This window comes from Tupaia chinensis, unplaced genomic scaffold (assembly GCF_000334495.1).
Source record: "Tupaia chinensis unplaced genomic scaffold, TupChi_1.0 Scaffold145717_1, whole genome shotgun sequence".
Classification (NCBI taxonomy): domain Eukaryota; kingdom Metazoa; phylum Chordata; class Mammalia; order Scandentia; family Tupaiidae; genus Tupaia; species Tupaia belangeri.
Genome location: NW_006205575.1, coordinates 631949 through 659810, shown reverse-complemented (window position 1 = coordinate 659810; position 27862 = coordinate 631949). Strand labels below are relative to the sequence as shown.

Genomic DNA, 27862 nt, shown 5'->3' with positions numbered 1-27862 from the left:
CTGATGTTTTTTTAAATTAAGTATCCTTTAAAGCAGTAGCCCTCAAATGTGGTCCCAGAGCCAGCAGTATGGCTTCACCTAGAAGCTTGTTAGAAATGCAGGACCTCAGGTGACATCCCAGACCTACTGAATCAGAATCAGCATTTTAGCAACATCTTCCAGTGATTCAGTTGCACATTCAAATTTGAGCAGCACTGAGACCAGTGTGTAAAGGTTATGTTGTTGGACTCCCATGTAGTCGACCGCAGTTCTAGTCCCTGACCCAGTAGCTTAAAACATGCCAGGTGCATGTCTGTGCACGTCCAAAATCTCAAGAGGAGAATAGAGAAGAAGGGATTGCGGGGTAGCCATTCCTCCTGGGGGTGGTGGTGATTTCTCACTTTCTATCTCTCTGGCAAGTGCACGTGCTCTATAGCAAAAATCTCTCTCTAAAAAAAAGAAAAAAATTCTGAACAGGACTGACTGAGGGTTTTCACATGTACACAGATTATTCTAGGTCCTTGTTCCAAGGAGTCACAAAGCCATTTGTTAACTTGACCTTGTCCAAGACAATATAACCTCCTGTTAGATAATGGCATTACTGGACAAGTCTTAGTTCTATTCAGCTCTGAGCAACACTAAGCATGATATTGTGGTCTGAACCAGCAAATTAACTCTGTATCATGGCATTCTAATACTCGGAGAGGAAAGGTCTGGGATATTGCTTTTCAAGTGTGTTCGGAGCCTCCACCTGAGGTGAATTTCTGATCCCTTTCTCATATCTGAGGAGGGGACCACAACTTGGCCTGTTACTCAGACTACTAGCTTAGAGTAAGGATATGCCCAGGGAAGGTAGTGATACGTATCTGGAGATATAACACCAAAAAGATGCTCAATTTTTCAGCAGCTTGAAAAAATATTTTAAAATAATAGTGGAGGGTCAGCTCCATAACTAGTAGGGAACCGGAAAACACATAGCTGATTGCAATTCAAATCCCAGCTCTGGTGGCTTGAAAAACACATTGAACCAATGTCAGTTGCATGCTCAAACCTCAACCGGTTGGAGAAATATAGGAGAAGGGATTGTGGCATGACCACACTCCACCCTCTTTCTCTCTCTGTCTCTCTTTAGTGAGTGCATGTGCCCTCTGGCAATTCAAAAAAGTGAAACAAAAACAAAAGCGAAAACAATATTGTGCACGCGCATGCATGTGGGGGTAGTGAGGCACTGCAGAATCCTCCCAGGAGGAAAGGTACTCTGCCAGCTCCTTTCGAATGCTTGAGAATAGGAGTAAGAAATCCTGCTATTTCCTTGCGTCTTTCTTGGGGAATAGGGTGAGAACCCACCTTCAGCCTCACAGCCAAAGAAGAGATGCCAGTACACACACTTCACTCTTCCCAGTTAGAAACTCTGCGGGAAGAATCCTTAGTTTCCTTTGCAGAGGACTCACCGTTCTTTCTTATTCTCTCTCAGAACAGAAATCAAGAGAGGACTATTGTTGAAGGGGTGGGGAGAGGAAACTGGCCGGAAGAGAGTGAGGGAGAGGACCGGAAGAGCCTCTAGTTTGCTGCAGCCTGGACAAAATGGGCCCTCTGCACAGATAGAGATGGTGGCCTCTCTCCCTCAACTGAGGCCCCCTGGCTTCTTTCAGTGGGAAGGGCAGGGAGAGTGGAACTTGACACTTCATGGACTGTTTGTGGAATACCCACCACAGTATTGCCCACCACTTTGTTTCTTGCTGTTTTTCAATTTCAGGCAGTTTTTCCCTCACAGCATAATGGGGCCTTCCTCCCCTCACCCCCACTCCCAGAAAACTTTTTCAGTTAAAAAGTACAAAAAGGAGTTATCCAGCATTATCCTTTTAAAAATATATATACTGAGCACTTTTAAGGTACTAAGGAACACTGTACTTGGTTGATCAAGATAGAATTTCCAGACTACTAGGATCTGGAATTCTTAGGGTGTGAAGTATGCAAAAAGTTCTAAGATGTCACTAGTTGGTTTACCCAGAGAGCTAAGCAAGACGAAACTATCTTGAGCTTCATCTTTCTTGTCACTCCAAAGGGCATCTATCTCCTCCAACATGGTTCTCATGGCACCCCAGTGATGTCACAGCACAATCACCCATCTCTGGTTGAGTTGAGAATCCAGGAACAGAGAATTCTTACAGCTACCTGGCTGTAACCTATGCCCCCCATCTGAGGGTGTTAGAGAATGAACAGAGTCCCGTTTTTGGACAAGAAAGTACAGTTCCATACTGCATCAGTACTGAAGAACGCAATCCCATTCCTGGCCTCCATGTGATCAGACACAGTCTATTTAACATGACTTGCATTGGCTCTTCTGCACCCCTGTGAGTCTCCTCAGAGAGAAATTTAGTCATCACATCTTTACACAAACAGTTGGGAAGAATATTTACTGGTGAGCAAGTGTAATACCTGGGGGATTAGGACATAATGTGGCAAATGGATTTGATCTTCAACCAGTACGGATGTTTTGGGAGAGGGAGTTGGTTTACTTAATAAAGTACTATCTTGGGCCAGCCCCATAGGCTAGTGGTTAAGGGAGCCAGATCTCACATGGCTGACCACAGTGTAACTCCCAGCCTTGGCAGCTTGAGAAATACTCTGGCACATGTTTGCTCATGCCCCAAATTCAGCTAGGTTGGAGAAATGGAGAAAAAAGGGTTGTTGTGGTGACTACACCCCTTTGGAGAGTGCTTTCTTCCTCTCTGTCTCTTTCTGGAGAATGCAAAAGCCCTCTGGCAATTAAAAAATGCTATCTCTTATGTACATGTCACATAAGCCTCATACATGTGTATGAAAACACACATAAGGAACCAGCAGTTAGCGTAATGGCTATGTCACTGGACTCCCACGTAGTCGACCGCGGTTCGCATTCTGGACCTGGTGGCTTAAAACTCACGCTGGGCATGTGTGCGTGTGTGCCCAAGATCCCGAGAGGAGAATGGAGGAGAAGGGATTGTGGCATGACCATCCCCCCCGGGGGTTGATTTCTCGCTTTCTGTCTCTATGTCTCTGTCTGTCTGGTGAGCGCATGCACCCTATAGCAAAAAAAACCTCTCCAAAAAATAAAAATAAAAAAAAGAAAAGAAAACACACATAGAGCCTACCCTGAATCACTGATTCTTAGTAAGTTAAGAGCAAATGAATTAGTTCCAAAATATTTATTCGACATAAGAATGTAGCATCTATCCGATTTTGGGTCTGCTATACTTCCAAACGTATCTACTGTCCTAATTTGATTTTTCTAAGCAATGTTAAAAAGACTTTGTATTATGGGAATCAGCAGTTAGCGTAATGGCTATGTCGCTGGACTCCCACGTAGTCAACCGCGGTTCACGTCCCGGACCCGGTGTCTTAAAACTCACGCCGGGCGCGTGTGCGTGCGTGCCCAAGATCCCGAGAGGAGAATGGAGGAGAAGGGATTGTGGCGTGGCCATCCCCCCAGGGGGTGATTTCTTGCTTTCTGTCTCTCTGTCTCTCTCTGTCTGTTTGGCGAGCGCACGCACCCTATAGCGAAAAACCTCTCCAAAAAAAAAATAAATAAATAAAAAGACTTTGTATTTTGTTAGTTAGTGGCAGCAGGGAGATAAGAGAATATTTAAATATTGTTGCAAGTAATTCATAAAGTACTTTATTGATTAACTGTGTCATTTTGAAAATGTAAGTAATGCAAGAAAAAAGGCTAAGCTTGGAGTCAGAGGATAGAGGTTTGAGTGTGCTTACTGACATGAATAAATAGCACATCAAGGAGCTTAAATGGAAATCTAATGTGTGATAAAATATTATTGCATGTCAGAGGGGAAAGTTGGATTATGTAATTAAGGATCTTGGGACAATTAGGTATACGGGGAGGAAAAAAAACCTTTTTTTCCCCATAAATTACATTAAAATAAATTCTAAACAGATCAAATACTAAAATACTAAAAATGGAAACATGTCATAAATCTAAAATTGTGCTAAAAAATTAAGTCCCTAAAAAACTGAAAGCATGGGACCAGCAGTTACTGTAATGGTTATGTTGCTGGACTCCTATGTAGTTGACCGCAATTTGAGTCCCGGACCTGGGGAGTTAAACTCACGCTGGGTGCATGTGTGTGCGTGCCCAAGATCCTGAGAGGAGAATGGAGGAGAAGGAATTGCAGCATGGCCATCCCCCCTGGGGGGTGATTTCTCGCTTTCTGTCTCTCTGTCTCTCAGGCAAGCACACACGCCCTATAGCAAAAACCTCTCTAAAAAAATAAGAAAAAAAGAAAGCATAAAAATACTAGAAAAAAAATGAGAGATTTAGTTTTTTGAATCTCAAAGTAGGAAGGATCTTTCTAGTTTTACCCAGAAGCCTTATCATTTATCATACTTTTTATTGTATTGAAACAAAAAGTTGGGTCAGCTCCATGGGATAGCAGTACAGTGGTGCTCAAGAAAAGCCAGCTCTTACATGGAGGCCACAGTTTGAATTCTTGGCTGAGTTAATCTGACACACACTGGGCATGTGCACAAGTGCCCAAGATCCCATGGGCTGGAGGGCTGGAGAAATGGGATCACAGTGTTACTAGACCTTCTAGGGGGTGCTCATCTCTCTCTCTCAAGCATGTGTGTGCATATTGTCTGTTATGAATAAAGAAAAATGCATTTTTAAAAGAAAAAAAGAAGTTTCTGCAGGGTCAAAAATCAATAAACAAAGTTAAAACATTGGCAGTCAGAATCATGAAGAGCTTAATATAAGCAGAAACATAGACAAGTGACCTGAAACACATATCTTACATGAAATGAAATGTATTTGGCTTTCAATCATGGAAAAAATAAAGTATATTAATCTTAATGCAAATTAAAACTATGAAATAACAATTTTTATCTATTTGATTGACAAAGATGGAAATGTTTTTTAGTACACTTTTTGGGGTTCTGGAGAGTACTCTCAAACATTTCTGGTATAATTATGAATAAGCAAAACTATGACAGGGTGCAGTTTGTGAATGTCTATCAAAATGTAACATTGAGTCCTCTTGGAATATACTAAAAATATACTTGTAAAATGCAAAATTACATACTTTCGATACAATATATTTGCCACAGCTTTATTTGTAATAGAAAAAAAGACAGAAATGTTTTAATTGTCCATCAATAAAAGGTTGGTTAAATTACATACAGTACATCAATACAAGGGCCTATTTATTATGTAGCCCTTAAAAATTAGGGAAGAGAAGAGACCAGAAATGGACTGCAGGTATGTACTCAGTTGATTTGACAAAGTTGTGAAGGTAATGAGATGAGGAAAGGATAGTCCTTTCAACAAATGGTACTGAAACAATTCAATGTTTATATGCCAAAAAAAAAAAAAAAGAACTTAGATCCTTACCTCATACCACATACATATATTAACTTGGAGTAGTTCAAAGACCTAAATTTAAGATTTAAAATAGTAAAATATCCAAGAGGAATCATAGGAGAAAATCTTTGTATCCTTAGATTATGCAAAGATTTCTTAGTTATGACACAAAATAATGCACAAATGACAAATAAAAATACTGTTAATTTGAACTTCATCAAAATGAAAAACTTTCACTTTTCAAGAAAAGAATGCCATTATAAAAATGAAAGAACAAGTCATAAACCAGGAGAAAATATTTGCAAAACATATATTTGATAAAAGACTTGTTTCCAACATATATATAGAATTAATCAAATTCAGTAATAATTACACAAACAACCCAATTAAGAAAAAATATAACAAGAGCAAATATGTACATGAAAAGCTACACAGTATCATTAGATTCTGAAACTACAAAGTAACGCCTTGCTCAGATACTGCTCCATATCTAGAAGTCTAAAGCCAAACATAAAGGGACATAAAAAGCAGTGGTAAGGGTGTGGCGAAGCTGGAACCTCATGCAGCACAGGTGGGTATATACGAGGGTGCTGCCATCTGTTAGTTTCTCAAATAGTTAAATACACATTTACCACACAGTTCAGCAATTTTATTTCTGGACAAGTACTCTCAAAAGTGACAAGGCCTAGTGGCACAGTATAACATCTGCTCAAGTGATACTGGGTACATACAGGATCACGGGTTTGGTTCTCTGGTAGACCCGGGTGCACGTGATCCTGGCTTACTGGAAAGGCTTGATGGGGGAAAGGGCCATGGTGTGAGACCTTGTTAAGGATGCTCATATTTTTTTTTCCTGTGACCCACCCCCTTTCATGAAATAAATTTATTAAAATTTTAAAACATTGAAGTCGTATATCTGTGTGAAGACTTGCACACAAATGTTCTTGGCAGCACTATTTATAATAACCCAACCTGGAAGCAATCCAAAGTTTCATTAGTTTGTGACTGGATAAACAAAATCTGGTGTACAAGGGAGTCTTCAAAAAGTCTGTGGAAAATGCAAATTATGAAAAAAGTATGATTGGATTTCAAAATTTTTACATCAAAATAACCTGAACTTTAATTTTCCAGAAACTGTTTGAAGTGCCCTTGTGTCTATGCAATGGAATACTACTCAAGAGTAAAAAGGAGGGACCAGCAGTTGGCGTAATGGCTATGTTGCTGGACTCCCACGTAGTCAACGGTGGTTCATGTCCCGGACCCGGTGGCTTAAAACTCACACCGGGTGCGTGTGCGTGCGTGCCCAAGATCCCGAGAGGAGAATGGAGGAGAAGGGATTGCAGCGTGGCCATCCCCCCTGAGGGCTGATTTCTCGCTCTCTATGTTTCTGTCTCTCTCTGTCTGTCTGGCGAGTGCATGCGCCCTATAGCAAAAACCTCTTAAAAAAAAAAGAGTAAAAAGGAATTACTGATACACGGCAACAATGCAGATGCTCCTCCTAATCACCATGCAAAGTGAAAGAGGCCACACACAATATTATTCAAGGAGCCAGACCCCATAAATTTCTAAAAGCATAAAACTATAAAGATGAAAAGATTAATGGTTTGGGGGGGATGGGGTGGGAGCAGCTGAAGGAATAATGGAACATTTTGGCATGACAAAATTATTCTAGAATTAGATTTTGATGATGGTTGCACAACTGTATAATTTTTCTAAAACTTATCATTCTGCATATTTTAAAATGCATTAATTTTATGTACATAAATTATAACTTAATAAACTGTTTTTGAAAAGCTCAAAAAATAATGAGACAGTTCATATATTCTGATAAATTTAAAAGTCAAGATATTTCCACTGGATCAAATCCTACCATTTTTGTAAAAGCTAAAGTATATTTTTTATATGCATGGACTATCTCTAGAAGGGTACAGTAGAACTGATAATAGAATTTCCTTTTGAAAAGGGGTGGTAGGGTGGGGGACAGAAATGTAAGGAAAAAGTTAATAATGTCCTCTTGTTTGAGAAAGAGAAAAAGAGAGAGAAGTTCTGAGTCCCAGGTTAGTTATACCAGCTCTGTGACCATGGACAACTCTTTGAGCTTCCGTTTCCTCACCTGTAAAATCAAGGGCTTAGATCAGTTGATCTCTAAAGACACTTCTGATTTTAAGTTTTGTGCCCTGAGAACTCCTTTTATATTTTTTGGAGAGGTTTTTGCTAGAGGGCATGTGCACTCTCCAGAAAGACAGAGAGAGACAGAGGAACAGAAAGTGAGAAATCACCCCCCAGGGGTGATGGCCGTGTCACAATCCCTTCTCCTCCATTCTCCTCTCAGGATCTTGGGCACGCACGCATACTGCTCTGAGAACTTTTTTAAGGATAATTGTCTCACCCCTGTCTGCATTTTCCTTATCCTTTCCCCGAATATCACCAAATGTCACATACAAAGCCATGAGAAAAAGCTTTGCTCTTTCTCACCCAGTTTATTCGGTTCTCATCCTCTCGGCAACATGTAAAACATGGATGTCAACCAGACATGAGGTGGCAGCCTGGAACTCCAAATTGGCAGGTGGGTGACAAGATGGCAGATAGATGCATGTAGTATACACATCCTGGGGACAGTTGCTTGAGATGGAATCCTACGCTCTTGCTTGCCAACAATGTGACCATTCCTATGACAAATATAAAATGGCATTATCCTCCTAGGGTTTCTTGTGGAGGTTAAGAGTGATAATTCATATCATTCCTTAGCATGAGGTTTCCCTCATAGTAATATTCAATAAATTTTATCCCTTTTCATTATTAACCTGAACTCCCCCTACTCATTGGACCTAGAGCTTTCCAGAGAGTGGAAGGAGAGGCATCTCAGTTATCAGGCTTGTACGCAATAGCAGGTAAACTAGGAAATCTAGCGGTGGCTTGCTTTTCCAACCCAGCAACCAAAGAGTCAGGTAAATTCTGCTACCTCCATGTCAACAGCACTGAGGAAAATGTTAAGATTCTCTCCCTGAACATCAATTATATCCTGAAGACATGATGGATGCAGGCTGTAAAATTGTGAGACTATGACATCACGTGGTGCGTTGAGCCAGTTAAGTTACAATGAGTTTCAACTTACATGATAAATTGCCTTGAACTACATTTAGATCAAAATGCAATGAAATATTATAAACTTCTCTACGTGGTAGCCATTCGATAAATAGGAGTTACTGCTTTAAATGTAATCGAACCAACCCAAAAGCCTTCCATCACCATGACGTTTCCATTTCTCAACTCTTGTGTCTCATATCTAAATCCAGACAACTCTCTGTGGATCTTTGTAATGTGGAGGGTCTCATCCATGGATAGCAGCACCACCCCTACAAAAAAAAAAAATCTCTGTAAGCTTTTAAAGAAATTGAATTTCCCCTGTGTATTTATATAAAGTGACAGTGAACCTCTGTTTATACATTCTTTGCATTATACGTTATTAGATCACGTTCTAGAACTAGATTCTAGAAGACACAGTTTACTGGTTTGACCTGCTTACTAATTCATTCATGTATGTCTGCTCTCCCTGACTGTTTTTGTACTCTTTAGGACAAGAGCCCTCCACATTCTGGCTGGTTTCACATGAATTCTTTCTAGGACCCTTTGAAAGAACAATTCTTACCCGCAACTTTAGAGATGAGGATATGGAGGCCGGGAGAGGATAAAGAGTTCAGCTGAAGTCATGCAGTTCTGTGGCTCTTTAGGGATAGGTGGAGGTATTACAAAGAGTCTAGATAGATCCCAAGTCATAATGCCTGTCAACTGACTAAATGTTTTAGAAGTATATGTACCTTTATTTTTCAAATCTGGTTATGTCGTAACAATTCATTCATTAAATATAAATTAATTTAAAGATGTTACTGAATTCAAAATAGCTTTTGGTTATTTTCTTTTTTTTTTCCCCCGTAACTTATTAGGGATTTCCAAAATGACCTTATTTTTAAATTTACAAATAGAGTCCTTGTGCTGAGAAGTATGGAATCCACTGAAGTAGACTAAAACTGAGTGTATTAATAGTGTTTATTTTGGGGAGTTTGAATAATCTAGGTCTCTCTAGGCAATGAGTGTTTCTGTTCTTAAATTACTACCTATAGTAAGTCTGTGTATTTTCTCGAAGTCTAGAAAGTGTCTATCAGTATTTATCATTATTATTTAATTTCTTCCTTCATCTTACAACTATCTAGAAGAAAAACCCCTCTCAGTTCCTTCCTTTACTATATGTGTGACCCTAGGTCATTTGCTTAAACCATTTGTGTTCTAGTCTGCTCATTAATAAAATGGAGAAAAGAGTAGTACCTACTTCACAGGGAGCTGTGACAGTCACACAAGTTAAGGCACGTGATGTCTTTAACACATTCTTGCTGTGTACGAGACAGCAAATTGTACTCTCGTTAAGCACCACTTCCTGCTGTTTCATAATACATAAATTCAAAGTCTGTTCATCTACCTCTTCCATGAGAAAGAGAGAGAGAGCAAGATATGTACCCCCGTATCAGGTCTCCACATCATGATTCCTCCACTCCCAGCCAGGCCGGATCACAGCCATGTGTACACACTTCGCATGCTCAGGGATGTCCTGGGATACAAACTCAGGACTCCTCCCACATGGATCCAGCTGCACTACCACTGTGCTACCACCTGTCCTCTGCCACTGTTTTTTTTTGTTTGTTTGTTTGTTTGTTTGTTTGGTTTTTTTTTGGAGAAGTTTTTGCTATAGGGCGCGTGCGCTCGCCAGACAGAGAGAGACAGAGAGACAGAGAGACAGAAAGCGAGAAATCACCCCCAGGGGGGTTGGCCACGCCGCAATCCCTTCTCCTCCATTCTCCTCTCGGGATCTTGGGCACGCACGCACACGTGCCCGGCGTGAGTTTTAAGCCACCGGGTCCGGGACGCGAACCACGGTCGACTACGTGGGAGTCCAGCGACATAGCCATTACGCTAACTGCTGGTCCCGTCTGCCACTGTTTTTGACACACAGCTGTGGCTCAATAGACATCTTTGGAATGAATTAATGAATAAATTAAAATGTGATGTAGGAATAAAGGGCAATTCTAGATATGTAAATTCTCACCTACATTTCCCTAGTCACAGGTAGGCAGTTGGAATAGCTGATTTGATAAAGATGCTACATTCTGGGAGTAATTGCTTTGCTGTGCTTAAGTTGGAGAGCTCATGATGTTTGTGTGTCTTCTGAGCTAGAGGACTTTGTAATCCAGAAACTTCATTAGTTGCATCGAAGCATGTGTTTAAAGAAAACATGCATTGAAGGGGTCAGATAGGAAGAGTTTGGGCTTGGACCTAATGTGAAATACAGGTTTCTTCCTCATTAAAAATCAAAAGAGGAAACAGACTATTAGACCCTCTAAAATGGGAGGAGAGAAGCAATGCTTTCCTGCCACAGAACAAAATGCTGAAGACCACAGTCATATGAGGGTCAAAGGAAGTTGGAAATGACCTTTCATAGCAGGCTCAGTGTTCAGCTAGCTTAAGATTTTACTTTCAGATCATCTCATGGATAATTATTTTGCCTTTTTACACAAAAGCTTCTTAGCCTGATATAAACAGTTGCTTTTCTTGTATTGGTATTTGCAAAGTGAGCTTTTGAAGAGTAAAGAACCTATTGACAGACTCTAAGTTGAGTTTTTGCAGTGGCTGACGTAGTTTTTTTTTTCTCTCTAAACAAAGATCTCAGGCAAATGGCCAATGAAGAAATAATAAGCTTCTCAAAATCAAATGCTCTTTCCAAGACCAGGCAGTAATAATCATAGCAGTTGCTGTTCCTTAGTGGTCCCACGTGGGAGGGGATTTGTGCTGATGCTGCGGGCACTAAGTAAATAAGAACCAGTTCAAGCCTTCTAGAAGTATCCAGTAAATGAACAGTTATACTGAATGGAGATTAATATGGGCCCCTGGGACTAGAGCATGGCATGTTGGTTAGTCACTGGACTCCCATATAGTTGACCACGGTTAGAGTCCTGGACCTGGCAGCTTAACGTCAGGCATGTGTGTGTGCATGCTCAAGATCCCAAGAGGAGAATGGAGGGAAAAGGATTGTTGCATGCCCCCCCCCCCGGGGTGATTTCTTGCTTTCTGTCTCTCTGGTGAGCACACATGCCCTATAGCAAAACTCTCTCTTAAAAAAAAAAAAATACACGCGCGCGCACACACATGCGTCCTTTCCATCTGCCAGCCTTGTTTATGCCCACTGGGGTCACATGAAATGAATTTTATTCTCCTAAGTGTCAGCTCCTTGAAGTATCAAAATGTAAGCCAAGAACTCAGGCTTCACCTTCCTTAACACACCAGGTGACCTCAGCCACTTCAATACAGTGTGGTTTTACATCTTCTCACCAGCAGGTCACGTTTCTCTGCATCCTCTCTAATCTGCCTCTGTGGTTAGGTTTGACCCAGAACATGCCTCCATCCCCACCATCCCAATGGTTTCGGCCAGTGCAGAGTAGAGCTGAGCAGTCTGAGACCCATTTTCAAGAGACACTGCAACTGTTGGGATTTTCTCTTTAAAAATCCAGGTGAAAAAATTTTCAGGGAAACACAGGGAATTCCCAGCCGTGCTCCCCTAAGGTGCTCTCCCATTTTCCTAATAGGTACTAGGAAATACTTTATAAGGTCTTAAGGCAAAGTTCATTCTTATTCTTCTCAAATTTAAAACAAATATATTTTCTGAAGAGTAGTATAGGTTGGGGCTGATAAAAATGGGCTAGGAAGGATTTCAAAATAGAGAGATTTGGTAAGGAAGGAAGCAGGTAACATTTATTTAGCATTGCCACGTGCCATCAACATTACCTAGTCAATGCCTCCTTCTAATCTGCCTCCTGATCCATGAATTAGTGTGTTAGGAGAGCCTATGCTATGTTTCAGTAATGAAAAACTCCAAATCTCCATGACTTGGGGTTAAAAAAGAGAAACACACACACACACACACACACTCACACACACGAGTTAAAAAAAATTTGGAATGAGAATTAATGATTTAACTTATTATTGTTCTAGATTCCCATCCCTTATCTTATTTTGTTTTTTTCTTTTTTGGAGAGATTTTTGCTATAAGGCACGTGCACTCGCCAGAAAGACAGAGAGAGACAGAGAGATAGAAAGCGAGAAATCATCCCCCAAGGGGGATGGCCACACCACAATCTCTTCTCCTCCATTCTCCTCTCAGGATCTTGGGCACGCACACACACGCACCCGGCATGAGTTTTAAGCCACCGGGTCTGGGACGCAAAACACGGTCGACTACGTGGGAGTCCAGCGACATAGCCATTACGCTAACTGCTGGTCCCCCCACCCGTTATCTTATGTCTTCATCCTTCCTCTGTATAGCCATGAGGGTATCTTATGAGTATTATTGGGAAAACCAAATGCTAGTTTAGTTACTATTCAATGAGTGTGTTGTGTGTGCGTATTTTGTTTGTTTGTGGTTCCTGGTTCTTTAAATTTCTCATTTTGTAACATTTCACAATAACTCTGCAAGTTAGATTATTATTAATTTTTATCACCATTTTCTGCTTAAGGAAACTAAGGTTCAGAGATGAAGTAATTTACCGCAGTTGATAAAGAGAAGATTAAGAATTCAAACCCAGAGCTGCCCAAATCCCAAGTTTATGCTCCCTCTTCTTCACTCAGACTGTCTGTGATGTTACACATTAAACATATTTAATACTTGCCTCGCGTACTAGGTGCTTAATAAGTGTTAAAGTTTTCTTTTTTCTTGCTATTCTTCTACCAAATCATCATATGCAAACTAAAAATGAGGAAGAAGTCTTCCAGTTGACAAAAGTATATGCCAGTTCCCTGATATGATCAGACACCATAAATTCTGAAATTATGAGCTTTTAGCCATCTAAGCCTCTTCCATGGGGCTGTGTCTCAACTCTGCAGGGCTCCCATTAATACCTACTAGGCCAACCCAACCAGTTCACTCTCCAGAGATATCTGGAAGTTCTTTGTAATCAGTTCCCACTCCTTATAGCTACCTCTCCCCCACACTCCCAAATAATTTGACCCACTCCTCTGTCCCTCTAAATAAGTTCAGTGTCTTTTGAGAGCTCCATAACAAAACAGGCCTGGTCCTGCCCCTTTTGAGTCCAAGTCTATAGGTCAGGGCAAGATGTACACAGCAATAGCTTCTCAGGAAGTGGAAGTGGGTCTCGGGGTGGGTCTCACTTTGGTTCCACCTAGTCTCACTAGGCCCTTTATTCCCCACGGAGAACTCCAGGTTTTATTACCTGCAGCAACTATGGTGCTTACATTCAGGCTGCTCAGCCGGAGGCATTTGGAAGTGGGGGATGTGCTTTTTGGTTATTATGACTAAGGAATATTATAGGCATTTAGTGGCTGGTGGTAGGCAAGGGCGTTAAAGTTTTGCAGTGCACACAGCAGGCTGGCATGACGAAAACATGAACTCACATGAAATAGCAGTATAGTCAGTCCATCCACCTTGAGAAGGTCAGGGCCATGGCTGGCTGCTCACCAATGCCCCTCCATGGCCAGCACAGCTCCTGTCTCTCCACAGATGCTTCATACATACCGCAAGGACAAATGTTCTCCTTTGTCACCTTGCCATCTCTCTGCATGTCTCCTCTTCCACTGCAGGTTCTGAAAAAGAGCTGCCCTGCTTGCTTTGAATTTCTGGAACCGACTTTAAAGGCGGAGGCTTTATCCAGCTCTATTTCATTTCTAGTTCATTCCTCTTTTCTTCCTCTCAAATTTTTAAACAATTTGGAGAACCACAGCCCTAACGAGTGCTTTCTAAATTGGTTATGATTTACCATTTGAGTTAAGCTCGGAGATACGGTTTTCTAGAGTAATTTTAGGTAAACATTTTTCTCCAAAGTAGATTTCAACACTCTAAAAAGGTGTCAGGTTGATGTCAAATTGAAGAAGTTGTTAAGTGATTGGCTTGAAGTGACCAGGCAAATCACAACAGTTGTGCTGCTGCCTTTCAAACTGCACACGTGGAGGAAGAAAGAGAACTTTTAAGGAGCCAGTGAGAAAAATAACCTAAAGCTTGAGTTCTGAACGTCTTTATTGTTCTTGCCGGAATGTCAGCAAAGTACCAAGGACACAGACTCGGGTTCCCTCCAGGACAGAAGGTTGTTAGGGGAGAGTTGGAACTGATCTCGGATCAGGGATGGAGCATGATGTGCAGCATGGAGCCTTCTGTGTGGTTGGAAATGTTCATAGTTCACAGGTTTTTCTTTCTGACCGATTCCCTTGAGAAGACCCTTAGCTCCTTTCCCTTTTGTAAATTTCAGAGAGAAGGTTCTCTTCCCACGAAGGGAATTCCCAACTCTCCTCCCCTCAGGGGCTCTCCCATTTTCCTAATGGGTATTAGGGAATACTTTAAAAGGTCTTAAAGCAAAGTTCATTCTCCTTCTTCTCCAATTGAAAGCAAATTCATTTTCTGAAGAGTAGCACAGCTCAGGGCTGGTAAAAATGGGCTACGAAGGATCTCAAAATAGATCTGGTAAGGAAGAAAAGAGGTAACATGTATTTAGCACTTGCCATGTGCCATGAGCATTACCTGTTCAGAACCTCCTTTTAATCTGCCTCCTGATCCATGAACTAATGTATTAGGATAGACTAAGCTACTCTCCCAAGACAAAAAGAAAAAGAAAAAACAACAACAACAAATCTCCATGACCTGGGGAGGAGGGGGAAGAGAAACACATACGGATTTATGCATCACGTCCATTATATATCCATTACACGGAGCAACTCTAGTTTTGAACTAGGTCGTCTTTTTTTTTTTTGAGAGGTTTTTGCTATAAGGCGCACGTGCTCACCAGAAAGGCAGAGAGAGACAGAGAGATAGAAAGCAAAAAATCACCCCCCAGGGAGGATGGCCACGCCGCAATCCCTTCTCCTCCGTTCTCCTCCTGAGATCTTGGGCACGCACGCACACATTTAAGCCGCCGGGTCCAGGACTTGAACCACGGTCAACTACGTGGGAGTCCAGCGACATAGCCATTACACTAACTGCTGGTCCCTGAACTAGGTCATCTTAACTTTAGGGTCCAGGTAGATAGAATTATTATCTGAAATGTTTCAGGTTGCCAAGGCAGAGGGAAAGAAAATCACATGGAATCATGGACTACTTCTCAAAGGTTTCATACACAAAAGAAAAAAATGGCATAGGTGTCACTTATATCCATATTTTATTATCTAAAGTATCATAGCAATGTCTACTTATAAAGGGCATAGGGAAATGCAATCCGATCATGGATTCAGAAGGTAAGCTAGAAATATTTGATGAATAAATGCTACTACTATTCTTGCTTTCTAGCTGAGAAACCTGAAGCTTAGGAAAATAAGTGATGGAGCTGGTTTTCAAAGCTGTGTTTTGTGATGCCATCTCCTGAGCTCTTTGGCCTCCTGAGTATTCCACAAGCATGTTCTGTACACAGCGCCCGGTCTGCTCTCCAAACGCTGTTGCTGAGCTGACATGTTCTTGGGGCTTTAGAGGGTATGTACATGTACCTGTGCATGGGCAGGTAAAAGCCAAATCAAAATGGTTAAGCCATTATTTCATTTTTCCCATTGCAGTTCTCTTTCAAGGGTTTCAACATACTCAACATGAATCGTTGTGTAATGGAAGTTTTATCTTTGAACGCATGCCAGATATTTTCTTTTACTCCTAGTCGCAAGTATCAGCTTCCCTTTTTCAAGCTTTCCTTGCTTACTGCCTTTGCTTGTTAAATAATAGAAGTGCATTCCTGTCCTTAGTTTGGTGTGTCAATTCTTCTTAGACTTTTCTATTCTAAGTACCTCTAATGGTAGAAAAAGATCTGAAGAAGACATCCTCAATGGTCTACCCTAGGTGGGATTTCAGACTTTAACTTGCCATGGTTTTTATGAAACCAGTTTCATAACATGTCAATATTTGTTTGCATTTAAAATGTTTTAAGTTATTGCCTCTACACTAGATCAATAGGCCAGAACATACACAAACTTACTTTATGATTTCCAGCACCTCTAGGAACCTGGCCTTAAGTCTTTTGCATCCTTTACCTACACTATGCTTATCAGATGAAAGCGTATTCCTAAAGGAGAAGCGCAAGGGGTGCTCTCAGACTGGGCATATGGTGGGTGCCTCCTGGCAGATAGAATACCCCAGAAGCCAGGAGAACAATGAAGAGGAAGAGAGGAGAGAGAAGAGGATTGTGAAATGGTATCAGGAGACAAGGAAGAGCCGGTACAGCCCAGAAAGAACCACAATGATGACAAAAACAAGCACATGAAAATAACTTGGAACTAATTTACTGATTAGCAAGTTGTCAAAAAAAAAAAAACCTACGTTTTTTAATTCACTGTATTTTTTATATCCATTAAAAAAGACAAAGTACTTTGTAGAAAGCAAAGCAAGCTGTAGCCTAAGGCGAACTCTTCAGTCTTGCTGACGTCTAATCCATAAAGCATGAGCTCCAGTGCTGCTCAGCCCAGGCAAGTGTAAAGTTTGCTAAACTCTCTGAGGGCAGAGTGCAATTTAAGTATTATGTATTATGAAATAAAATGCCCATTTAGGAAGAAAACTCTCCAGTAGCATTTTATGTACTTTAACTATCCTATTCAAGTCCTGATAGAACTGGTGGTCAAAGTTTCATGACAGAAACTTAAAAGGAAAATAAAAGAACAAAGAAACAAGTCAGACAGTAACAAATGACATGTGCCATTAAGGCATTGGCTTGGTTCAGAGAGAGATTCCTGAGCTAAAGAAGGCCTCGTTTACTGGAATAGGGAAATATAGGGCCAGGAAATTGCTCAGAGGCCTCTCGTCTTTTCCTGTGCACATGGAGATGCACTATGTGTTGGCTACTGCTTTGGATCAGAATCTCGGTTTTAGAAATAGCCTGAGTTGTGTCCTTGGAAAGGGAGAGAATTGTATGGTGCATTTGTGTGTGGTGGGAGGATGTTGGGAGGAGCCAGTTAGACATTCTCTGGAACCAAACTGCTCTTTGGGCTTCACAGACAGTTACCAGAACTGCACTGAAAGAGTGAGTGGCCAATCTGAGTTCAGAGACTCTCCGGTTCTCCTGGACTAGCTCTGAGACAGAGCCAAGTTGGTCCGAACGATGCCACAGGGCATTTCTGCATGTGCAAGCTGGATGCCTGGTTTCAAGCAGGCCTATTTTTCAGGTGCAGAGGCTGAGCTGTAGTCTCTCATTCAATGGGCAATGATCTCCCACTAGAAACTGTTTCAGGCAGTAGAGGCACACCAGGGAACAAAAGATAAACACCTCTGTGCTCATGGAGCTTGTATTCTAGTGGAGGGACATAAACAATGAATAAAATTAATTAGATAGTTATGTTAGAAGGTATGGAGATAAATAAAAGAGAAAGGAGAGAATGCTTGGGGGGCTCTTAGGGTGGCCACACTGAAAAGGTGATGATGAGAAAAACCTAGAAGTAAGCAAAAAAGAGAGCCAAGAAGATATCTGAGAGAATAGCTGACCAGCAGCAAGTGCAAAGGGCCTGAGGAAGGAGTTTGCCTGTTGTGTGCAAGAAACAATCAAAGGCCAGCAGGCTAGGAGGGAGGTGAGCAAGGGAGAATGGCAGGGTATAACATCAGCGGATGACAGGGAACACCACCATGCAGAGCCTGTAGGTCACTATGTGGACTTTGGCTTCAACTCTGAAATAGATAGAAAATCACTGGAAAGCTCTGAGCAAGGGAGTGACATTATTTGACTTATATTTTACTAGAATCAGTCTATTGAGATAAGAAGGCTCCAGAAAGCCCAAGAGTGGAAGTAAGAAGAGTTAGGAGGGCTATTACAATTCTGGGAGGAAGCTGTTTTGGCTTAACCACGGCAGGGCCAGTGAAGGTGGTAAAAAAATAGCTGTATGTTGGATAGCCATTGAAAAGAGAGTACAGAGAATTTGCTAATATATTAGGGTACTCAGGTTGTCTGCCCAGGAGCATGTTAGTAAGCTGTGAACACAAGGCCATGCGGGGTGCTGCCTCTCCACTCATGGAATACCACAAGAGACATAGCTAAAGCAGGCAGGGTTTCCATTGTTCTCTCTTTGTCTCTGCCTGTTAATTGAGGGTCTGTTATGTGTCTGGCACAATAATGGCTAACAGGACCCCTTCTGGCATGGAGCAACCTGTCTACTGAGAGAGTCAGACGTGATGTGAATGATTACACAAACAAATGTGAAATGACCATCCAGTACACGTTGTGTCAAGATTAGTGTGTCTTGGCCAGGAGATCCTGAGGAAGGGATGCTTCAGCTAGGATTGGAATAAATATGCATCCACCATGCAAAGAGAGGTGAAGGGGAGGAATAGTGTTCCAGGCAAAGGGAATGACATGTCGGAAGTTTCTGAAGAAATGGGGAGCATGAAACGTGTGAAGAACTGAGAGGAGGCCAATATGCACAAAGTGCTCAGAGCTTGGGGAACAGGGATATGACGTAACTGAAGAAATGGGGTCAGACAACATAGAGTTTGTAGGCTTTGTTGGATTGTAAACTGCATCCTAAGATCAGTGAGAAGCTATTGGAGGCCTTCACATTTGTCGTATGACAAGCTCACTATGGCTATGGTGAATTACACAACTGGAGTAGGAATAATGTGGGAGACCACTTCCGGGGCAACAGCAGCAGCATAGACCAGGAGCTGGTTGTGGAGATCATGATGAGGATAAATGCAGAGATCTGAATGGTATTTACAAAGTAGAAGCTGGCTTTGGAATAGGGTTGACTGAGGGGAAAAATTCAATAATAATTCGTAGTGTTTTGTTTAAATCCTTGTACAAGGGGATGTAAGACCCTGCTACTTGTAGAATTCAACCGCTGGAGGAAGGTAGAAAGTTAATTTTTCTACAAATCTTTAAAATCTTTAAAAATAAGATGTGCCGTTAGATGGTTTAGTGTCCAACTTTACTTGAAGGAGAGAGATGCAGTAGATGATCTCCCCAGGTCCTTTCCAACTGCATGGCCTGATTGTAAAGTAAACTGATGAAATCTTGCATCTAAAATACAATCTCTAAACTAGTGCTGTCTAATAGAAATTTAATATTATTCAAGCTATAATACAATTTTGTATTTTCTAAGAGTTATACAAAAAACTAAAAGAAACAGATTAAGTTAATTTGAATAACCTATTTTATTTACCCCAAAATATCAAAATTATTATTTCAGCATGTAATTAATAAAATAATAATGTTGAATTTTATTTATTTATTCCATGAGAGAGAGAGACAGAGATAGAGAGAGACAGGTACTCTCAACAGAATTTTCACGCTACCACCCACTCTTTGCCTCGGCCAGTCCACAGGCACGCACATGCTTACATGGCATGTGTAGGGAGGCCTCAAGATACGAACACGTGACCTTCCCATGTGGGTCCAGCATCACAGAGCATTGCATTACTGCAGTGTCACTGGTTGGTCCAAAATAATTATAATGAGATATTTTTTATTTTTTACTAAACTTTTAAAATCTAGTATACATTTTATATATACAGCATGTCTTAATCCAGATTAGCAACTTCTGAGGAGCTTAAAAACCACATGTTGCTAGTGACATTAAACAGCATAGCTCTAAACTTTCAAGCAACCACACAAATCTTAAATCCATGTACAAGCACTGGGGATATAGCTCTTAATATAATATTTTACAAAACGTTATTTTAAAATGGAGTACTTTGGCATTAATTTGTTGTGTGAATTGGAGGATATCAGCTCTGTGCCATATGTCATTCACAATAGGGAAGTGTGGTGGGACTGAATAATGCATACCAACGTTTTCCGTCTTAAGAATCACTGACTCCAGGTTAAGGAATTCCAAATAGTTTTTTCTTCTCTATATCTCGTTATTGCTCCTGAAGAAACCTTTCCTTCCAACTTTCAAAATTCTTCTATGGTATCTGGAAGATAAAATTGGCCAGCTCAATAGTAAACTGACAGAGCTCCAAGAATCTTTTTTACTCCACAACAAAAAGCTGGATTTTCTAGGGAAATTTGAAAATTGACTACATATTTAAATGATTAGTGGAACTATTGATTTTCTAAAGAAATATTGTATTGTGGCTAAATTTTAAGAAAAAGTCCTTATATTAAAGAGCTACATCCTGAAATATTTATAGATAAAGTAAGATTGTGTCATGGGTTTACTTCCAAATCATGGTAATTGGAGAGTGGAGGAGGGGTAAGGTATAGATGAAATGAGATTGATCATGAGTTGAAATTGGCATGAAGCATAATGATTCATTACAATATTCTCTCTACTTCCATAGTTTAAAATTTTCCTAATAAAAAGCTTTCTTGTTTTGTTTGTTGGTGTTTATTTTTTGCTTTTAGAGAGAGAGTTTTTTGCTCTACGGCACATGTACTTGCCAGAGAAACAGAGAGACAGAGAGGGAGAAAGTGAGACATCATCTCTGAGGGAGGATGGCCATGCCATGATTCTCTCTCCTCCATTCTCCTCCTGGAATTTTGGGCAGGCACGCATATGCACCCAGCATGAGTTTCAAGCTGTTGGGTCTGGGATTCGAACTGAGGTCAGCCGTGTGAGAGTCCAGCACCCCAACCACTACACTACCCACTGGCCCCATCTTCAGACTTTTTAAAAATCTACTATTGGTTAGATTTAAAACATTTTCCTTAAATACTGTGTGTGCTTCATGGTCCCAATGAAAAAGTCTGCTTGAGCACTAAAAACACATGACTCTTATTTATTACCTCAGTGGAACAAAGCCTAAGGCACACAATTCTCACCATACTTTAAATCTCTCTGGTGTTTTGGGACCAGCAGAGATTTAAAGTGTTAACGGTTTACATTGCTGGACTCCCACGTAGTCACCTGTCCAGGACCCAGCAACTTAAAATTCATGCTGAGTACACATGTGTGCATGCCCAAAATCCTGAGAGGAGAGTGGAGGAAAAGGGATTGCAACATGGCCATTTCCCACCCCCTACCTCAGGAGTAATTTCTTACTTTCTGTCTCTGTCTCTCTGTTTCTCTGTTGAGCACACCTGCCCTGTAGCAAAAATAACTCCAAAAAAGTAAATCTCTCTGGCGGTTTAAGTGGCAATGTGACCTGCCCTCTCATTCTCCCCTTTGGTAAGTTTAGGATCAATATTGTAAGTGCAAGTCTGTGCCTTGCTGTGATCCAAGGAGAGGCCCATGCTCCACCAGAGCCACACAGGTGCCCAGGGAGCCTGGCCTTTATCACTGAATTGGACAAAGCGTGTTGCCAACACAGAAAGGTGCAGATGCTTGGCTCAGAAGCATAAGATTGTTACTTCTTCCTTGTATTTTGGAAGCTACACACTTTAGAGATAAGTAGGGGACTGAGGAAGGAACTCAGAGGGAATGTGACCTCAAAGGTCAGGAGGTCCAGCATCTACTGTAGGATCCAAAAAGAGTATGTGTATGGGTCACTTGTCACCTTGTGTTATGTGGGGATTATCTAAATTTCTGGCATAATGCTCGAAGTTCAGTGAGATATTTCTGGCTTCCTGTTCATCTTGTCCTCTCAAATGTCATGATAGAACTGACCTCTCACCTAGAATTAAATGGTAAGCACTCATTTTTACTTCCTAAGGAAGACATTGCTAATGTCTTTGAACAGTGTCTACAAAGAAAGAGAACAAAACTCTGTCTGAGAATGTTTTCCTTTTCCATTTGCATCAGCCAAAGGAGTATTGAGTTTAGGGTACCAACATACGGCACAAATGTTAATTTTAAGGAAAATTTGGCACACACAGCATGCTAAACTGTGCTACTTTCTACACATGTGTCACTTGGCTTCAGTGAAGACGAGACAGTGCCAAATTTTCTTAAATGTCAAGCATTTTAAGAAATGGTTTCTCAGAATTTAAAATTATACATACAAAAATAAGTGGAAATGCTACTGCAATGTTTCTAAATAACAGAAAGTTTGATTCCCCCAGAGAAAATGAGGTAACAACAGAGTGGAGTCCATGGTGGACCATTGGTGGACTGTCAAAAGTCAGCAGGGGAACCAGCAGATGGCGTAACGGTTATGTTGCTAGACTCTCATGTAGTTGACCGCAGTCCGAGTCCCAGGTTCGGCAGCTTAAACTCACGCCAGGTGCTTGTGCATGTATGACCAAGATCCCGAGAGGAGAATAGAAGAGAAGGGATTGTGGTGCAGCCATCCCCCCTGGGAGGTGGTGGTGATTTCTCATTTTCTTTCTCTGTGTCTCTCTCTTATTCCAGTGAGTGGATGTGCCTTATAGCAAAAACCTCTCAAAAAAACAAACAAACAAAAAAAAAACAGAGTGTTGGGACCAGCAGATAACATAATGGCTACGTAGCTGGACTCCTACGTAGTTGACCACAGTTCAAGTCCCAGACCCTGTGGCTTAAACTCATACCAGGCATGTGTGCATGTGTGCACAAGATCCTGAGAGGAGACCGGACGAGAAGGGATTGTGGCGTGGCCATCCCCCCTGGGGGGTGATTTCTCGCTTTCTGGCTCTCTCTCTGTCTTTTTGGTGAGCGCATATGCCCTATAGCAAAAAAAAAAAAAAAACAACCAAAAAAAAACCTCTCCAAAAAAAAAAGCAGAATGTTGTTTTAACTTCTTGAAGCAATGAGTTCTGATCCCACAATACCTTACCTAAATTATAATTTGCAACTCACAATGTCCAAATCTGTCTGTGGAAATAATTCACCAATGCTACCACAATTAGATGGGCAGGTAGAAATTATTTAGAAAGAAAGAATTCCCTTGCATCTCAGCAAACTCCAGCATTTGGTAGTCCTCATGGTCAGAATAGTCTGATATTGAAATAAGTGGAGTCAGGAACACTATACCTGTTCTTACTAAATTTCCCTTGACCACTTTGGTTGATCAAGTTCAGCCCAAGTTCAGATCTGACTCTCTCAACTCCACTGGCTCATTATCACCCATGTGCTCTTGGGAGGTCTTGATTAGGTCATTGTCCACAGCATGAATATAAGGCTCATTTCAAGATTGTTCTGTCTCTGCTTATGAGTCTGAGTCCAGATTTCCAGCTATTTTCATACCCCTGTAACAAAGAGAGAAACTTAAGGGTGTACTTTCCAGTGGATTGATGGCATAGTGTAGGAGGAGGAGGAAATTGGGAAAGACGTGCAACTCTAACGGGGTAGAGTCAAGGTCATCTAGCAGGAAGGCAATAGATGAACTGAAATTATGGATACTTGGGCTCTAGAACTTTCAAATGCTTATGTCTTTGCTGTGCCTCTGTCAAATGGAAACATTAATTAAACCTAAACAAGATGACAACAGGAATTCCATGCTCTAAACATTCTATAGTTAATTATCTTCATCTCAGGGGTTTTGTGGAGACAATATAACAATGGGTATTAACGTTTTTGAAAGTTGAGAGGTTTATCAAAGTCAGTTATCATGGCATCATGAAATAAGTTTTTCAATAAGCCTAAAGTTGTTTTCATTCCTATTACAAGGTTGGGTCAAATTCAGAAATTTACTTACTCTCAGATGGAAAATTAAAGGAGTCTTAGAAGGTTAAAAGATACATTTAAAGAAATGAGTGATTGACATATAAATTAGATTAACCTTTCTGGAAGACAAGTTGGCAATATGTATCAAGATCTGAAAATTCATGCTTTCAGTCTGTAATTCTATTTCAAGAGAATCTAATCTAAGGAAATGTTACAGAATGAGCAAAGATTTATGAACAAGATTGTCTACTGCAGTGCCGTTTTTATATTGCTAGAGATATATAGTAAATAGGTTATAAAAGAAAGCATATTCATGCATGTTGAAAAATTTGAAAGAAACAAACCAATATTAACACAATTACTCTTGGTGGTGGTCTTATTGATTATTTTAATTTTCTTTAAATATTTCACCATTAAATTTTCAGTTTTAATGAATTTATATTATTTGAAGATCACATTGGGATCAACAGATGGCATAATGGTTACGTTGCTGGACTCCCACATAGTCGACCATGGTTCAAGTACTGGACTTGGACTCAGCGACTTACAACTCATGCTGGGCATGTGTGCGTGCATGCCCAAAATCTTGAGAGGAGAATAGAGGAGAAGGAATTGCTGCGTGGCCATCCCCCTGGGGGATGATTTCTCATTTTCTATCTCTCTGTCTCTCCAGCAAGTTCAAGTGCCCTATAGCAAAAATATCTCTAAAAAAAAATCACTAAGAATAAATTATCTAAAATTGTTCACCTAATATAATTCTGGTGCCAACACGTTTTGTCTTCTCATATGTCTCAACTTAAAGCCAGCTTATCTCAATTGCTTTCATGATTTCCTTCAGATTCTTTGCTAACCATGAAGCTATGTGGGCTTCATAATGTAGCTGTTGTTTGCCAATAGCCCTCTAACACCGAAGAGCTGAGTCACCTGTCCACATATGGTGTTCAATCCTTCCTTCTCTATCCCACACACTCTTTTTTCACAGGGAATCACAAGACATGATTTGTCCCAGGACTGGTTTCTTCTGGAATAAGACATACCTTGCACCAAGGAGGACTCTTAAAGTGAGACTTGCTTAATGCTCCCTTTGAAGTTCTGAAGTATTCTTCACTCATGTTTAATTTCCCATTACATTCCACAAAATAGCTTTTCACTCTGAAAATGCAAGGGCTTTTTTTTTTAAGAAATATTAATTATAGACATTTCTGTGAAGTCTAATTTACTCTCATAATTTTTTTTTAATTAAGTAGATGCAATTGAGTCACCTCTTGGCAAATGAAACCTTCAGTAGAAAGGTGTTTTGGTATTTTTTCTGCTCCTTTATTCATCGATCCATATTAGTTTTGTCTTAGGTTAGCTTCTCTATCCCTTCAGTCAGCACAAATAAAGATGAAAATTTGAAGGGGCCATTTCCCAAATACCCCCAATTAAATGATGTTATCAAATGTACACTTTTTATAAAAAATCCAGGGAAAGTTTATGATCTAATAGAATTAGCCTCAATCTTGTAAGACAGAGAGAGGGAGGTAGGGGTATCAACTGAAATCAGCCAGAATCATTCAAGCTGTTCCCAACTACTCACAGTAAAAAAGTTCCAGAGAACAGAAAATAGGTTATGAAAAAGCACTTAAAAAACCTTTTTCTTTTGCCAAACCTTCCAAAGAAATATTCTTTTCACAGAATCTTCTGGATTCATTCTTGCAGCATTTGGGCTCTCAGAACAGTCCCCTTACTGTCTTAATTGGTTTTTCCTCACCACCTCATCAATTTGTCACACAATTTTTATTCAATTTAGATCCAGCTACTTCTTCAGACTTTTACATTGATTTGGAAAATGTCCTTCACACTTTGGTTTTGCTTTCTACTCATGCAATGTTATTTGCATTAGGATGATTTAGTTTTGTGAATGAATTTTTCTCCTGTGTGATTTTGCTGTAGATGAGCCTTGGCTTCACAGATACCTCATTCTAGACATTGTTGCAAAACAAGAGTTTGTGAGACTGCTTACATCTTTTTTTTTTTGGGGGGAGAGATTTTCACTGTAGGGCGTGTGCGCTCGCCAGACAGACAGAGAGAGACATAGAGACAGAAAGCGAGAAATCACCCCCCAGGGGGGATGGTCACGCCGCAGTCCCTTCTCCTCCACTCTCCTCTCGGGATCTTGGGCACGCACGCACACGCGCCCGGCGTGAGTTTTAAGCCACCGGGTCTGGGACACGAACCACAGTCGACTACGTGGGAGTCCAGCGACATAGCCATTACGCTAACTGCTGGTTCCCAAGACTGCTTACATCTTACTCCCTACGTGTATCTATTTTTTTTCTCTCTTTATTCTAAATCTCAGAGTTGAAATCTTGTATTTGTTTGTGCTTCTGTATATTTTAAATCTGAAATTTAGTCCAATCTTTGTCATCAACATCATACCCTCCAGTCATCTCAGCTATCAGGCAGGTGTGTGTTTCCACAGAGAGATTACACATGCTTGCACACAGAAAATACACACACACACACACACACACACTTAAATATGCCAAATATTATCCTGTATGCTTTGTCTAAACACTTCTATTACTGGCAATTCCATTATAATTGCATATCTGGTGTGGCTTGAAACTAGTTCAAAAAGTTATTTTTTCTTTTTTTTGTCATTAATATTATTCTTTTTTTTAAATATTCTTGAGCATTATTCACTGAATCATTCAGATTGAGCATTGACTATTGATCGTTTTTGTCCAGTTTCCCACTTTAACTAGCCAATTGTGCCATCAATTCGTAGAAACTCTTAAATACATATTTGTTGGAGGCTGAATTATTAGTAGAAAGTCTTCATTCCCTTAAAAATCTAGTTCACAGTAGCCATGTGGAACCTTATCCTGAAGGTCATAGAAGCTCTTAAATACATAATAATATTCTTTGTCATGTATTGTAAATAATTTTTTTCAGTTTGCCATTTCCTTTTTTATTTTATGTGAGTGTTGACATATGAGTTCTTTTCCTTATGTAATCAAGCTATTCAGCTTTTTAGTTTCTTTTAGCTAAAGATTTAAAACTATCATAGATGAAGGGAAAGACACAAGAAAGTGCTCTCCACCAAAAAGTTGGGGCATTGGACTTTGAATGAAGCTAGTACAATGTTCCCTACTTCACTGTTGTCTAAACTAGGCCAGGGTTAGGTCTAGGAGAAAGGGTTGTATTTGCCCTCTCTCAAAGAAGTTTTGAAACCAGAAGAATAGAAGTTGGAGGAAAGTCTCTTGAAGGAATGTCGTTAGCAGAATGGGATGGTGATTAAACTTATGTGTTTATAAAAGTCACTATGTGACTAGAAATTGAGTGACTATTCTGTAACCTTTTCCAAGTTCCTGTGCTTTGGACTGATTTTAGGGGATTTTGTTAGCTAATTTCTTCCCAGATTTGAGCAATCTGAATGATTCAGTGAATAAGGTCCTCCAGGAGTGGGCAAACCCTTTCAGTGACCAGCAGCATGGGGAGGTGAAAGGGCCCGCCTCACTGCCCCTATGACCAGTTCTGTGGCAGGTGCCAGAACTTAACATTTGCAGAGTGGTTTTTCCCTTTGCAAAGATCTTTCCCATACTCTCATCTTGGTGGATTATTACAGCAGTCATGAAAAGTTACTCAGATACGCCATGGTCTCCTTTTCTTTTTACAGAGTAGAAATAAGCAGCATCTCAAATGTCAGTGACTTTCCAAACTCAGTCATAGTCAGTAAGCCAGGTGAAGTGCACAGTCTGCTATAAAGGGGTAGTGTGGCCTTTTGGAAGGTTCACAGGCAAGCACATTGGGGACAAAGCTGGAGTGAAATGCTAGCTCAGCCACTGACTTGTTCTCTGATCTCAAGGAAGTAACTTCTCTGTGCTTTATGTTTCTCATCTATGAAATGAAATGACAGTACCTGTCTTGCAGGACTGCTGTGGGGATTAAATGATACAATGCAAGATTTCCTCTGGTTACTTTTTTTTTTTTTTGGTATGCCACCTTGAAACTTACATAGAAGAGGACACTGAAGAAACAGGAGAGGATGAAGGCCCCCACCACCACAAGCCT

The 27862-nt window shown here is 40.6% G+C and overlaps 1 protein-coding gene and 1 long non-coding RNA gene across 2 annotated transcripts in view; one reads left to right on the top strand and one right to left on the bottom strand.

Annotated features, from left to right (window-relative positions):
- ZNF366 (zinc finger protein 366) overlaps positions 1–27862 on the top strand; it is a 74750-nt gene that overhangs the window by 6808 nt on the left and 40080 nt on the right. The window lies entirely within an intron of this gene.
- Positions 7631–13944, bottom strand: LOC114006132 (uncharacterized). The gene is made up of 3 exons (XR_003547892.1): positions 13787–13944; positions 8564–8688; positions 7631–8001 (listed from the first exon to the last, which is right to left on the bottom strand). It is a non-coding gene; the product is annotated as an uncharacterized LOC114006132 (long non-coding RNA).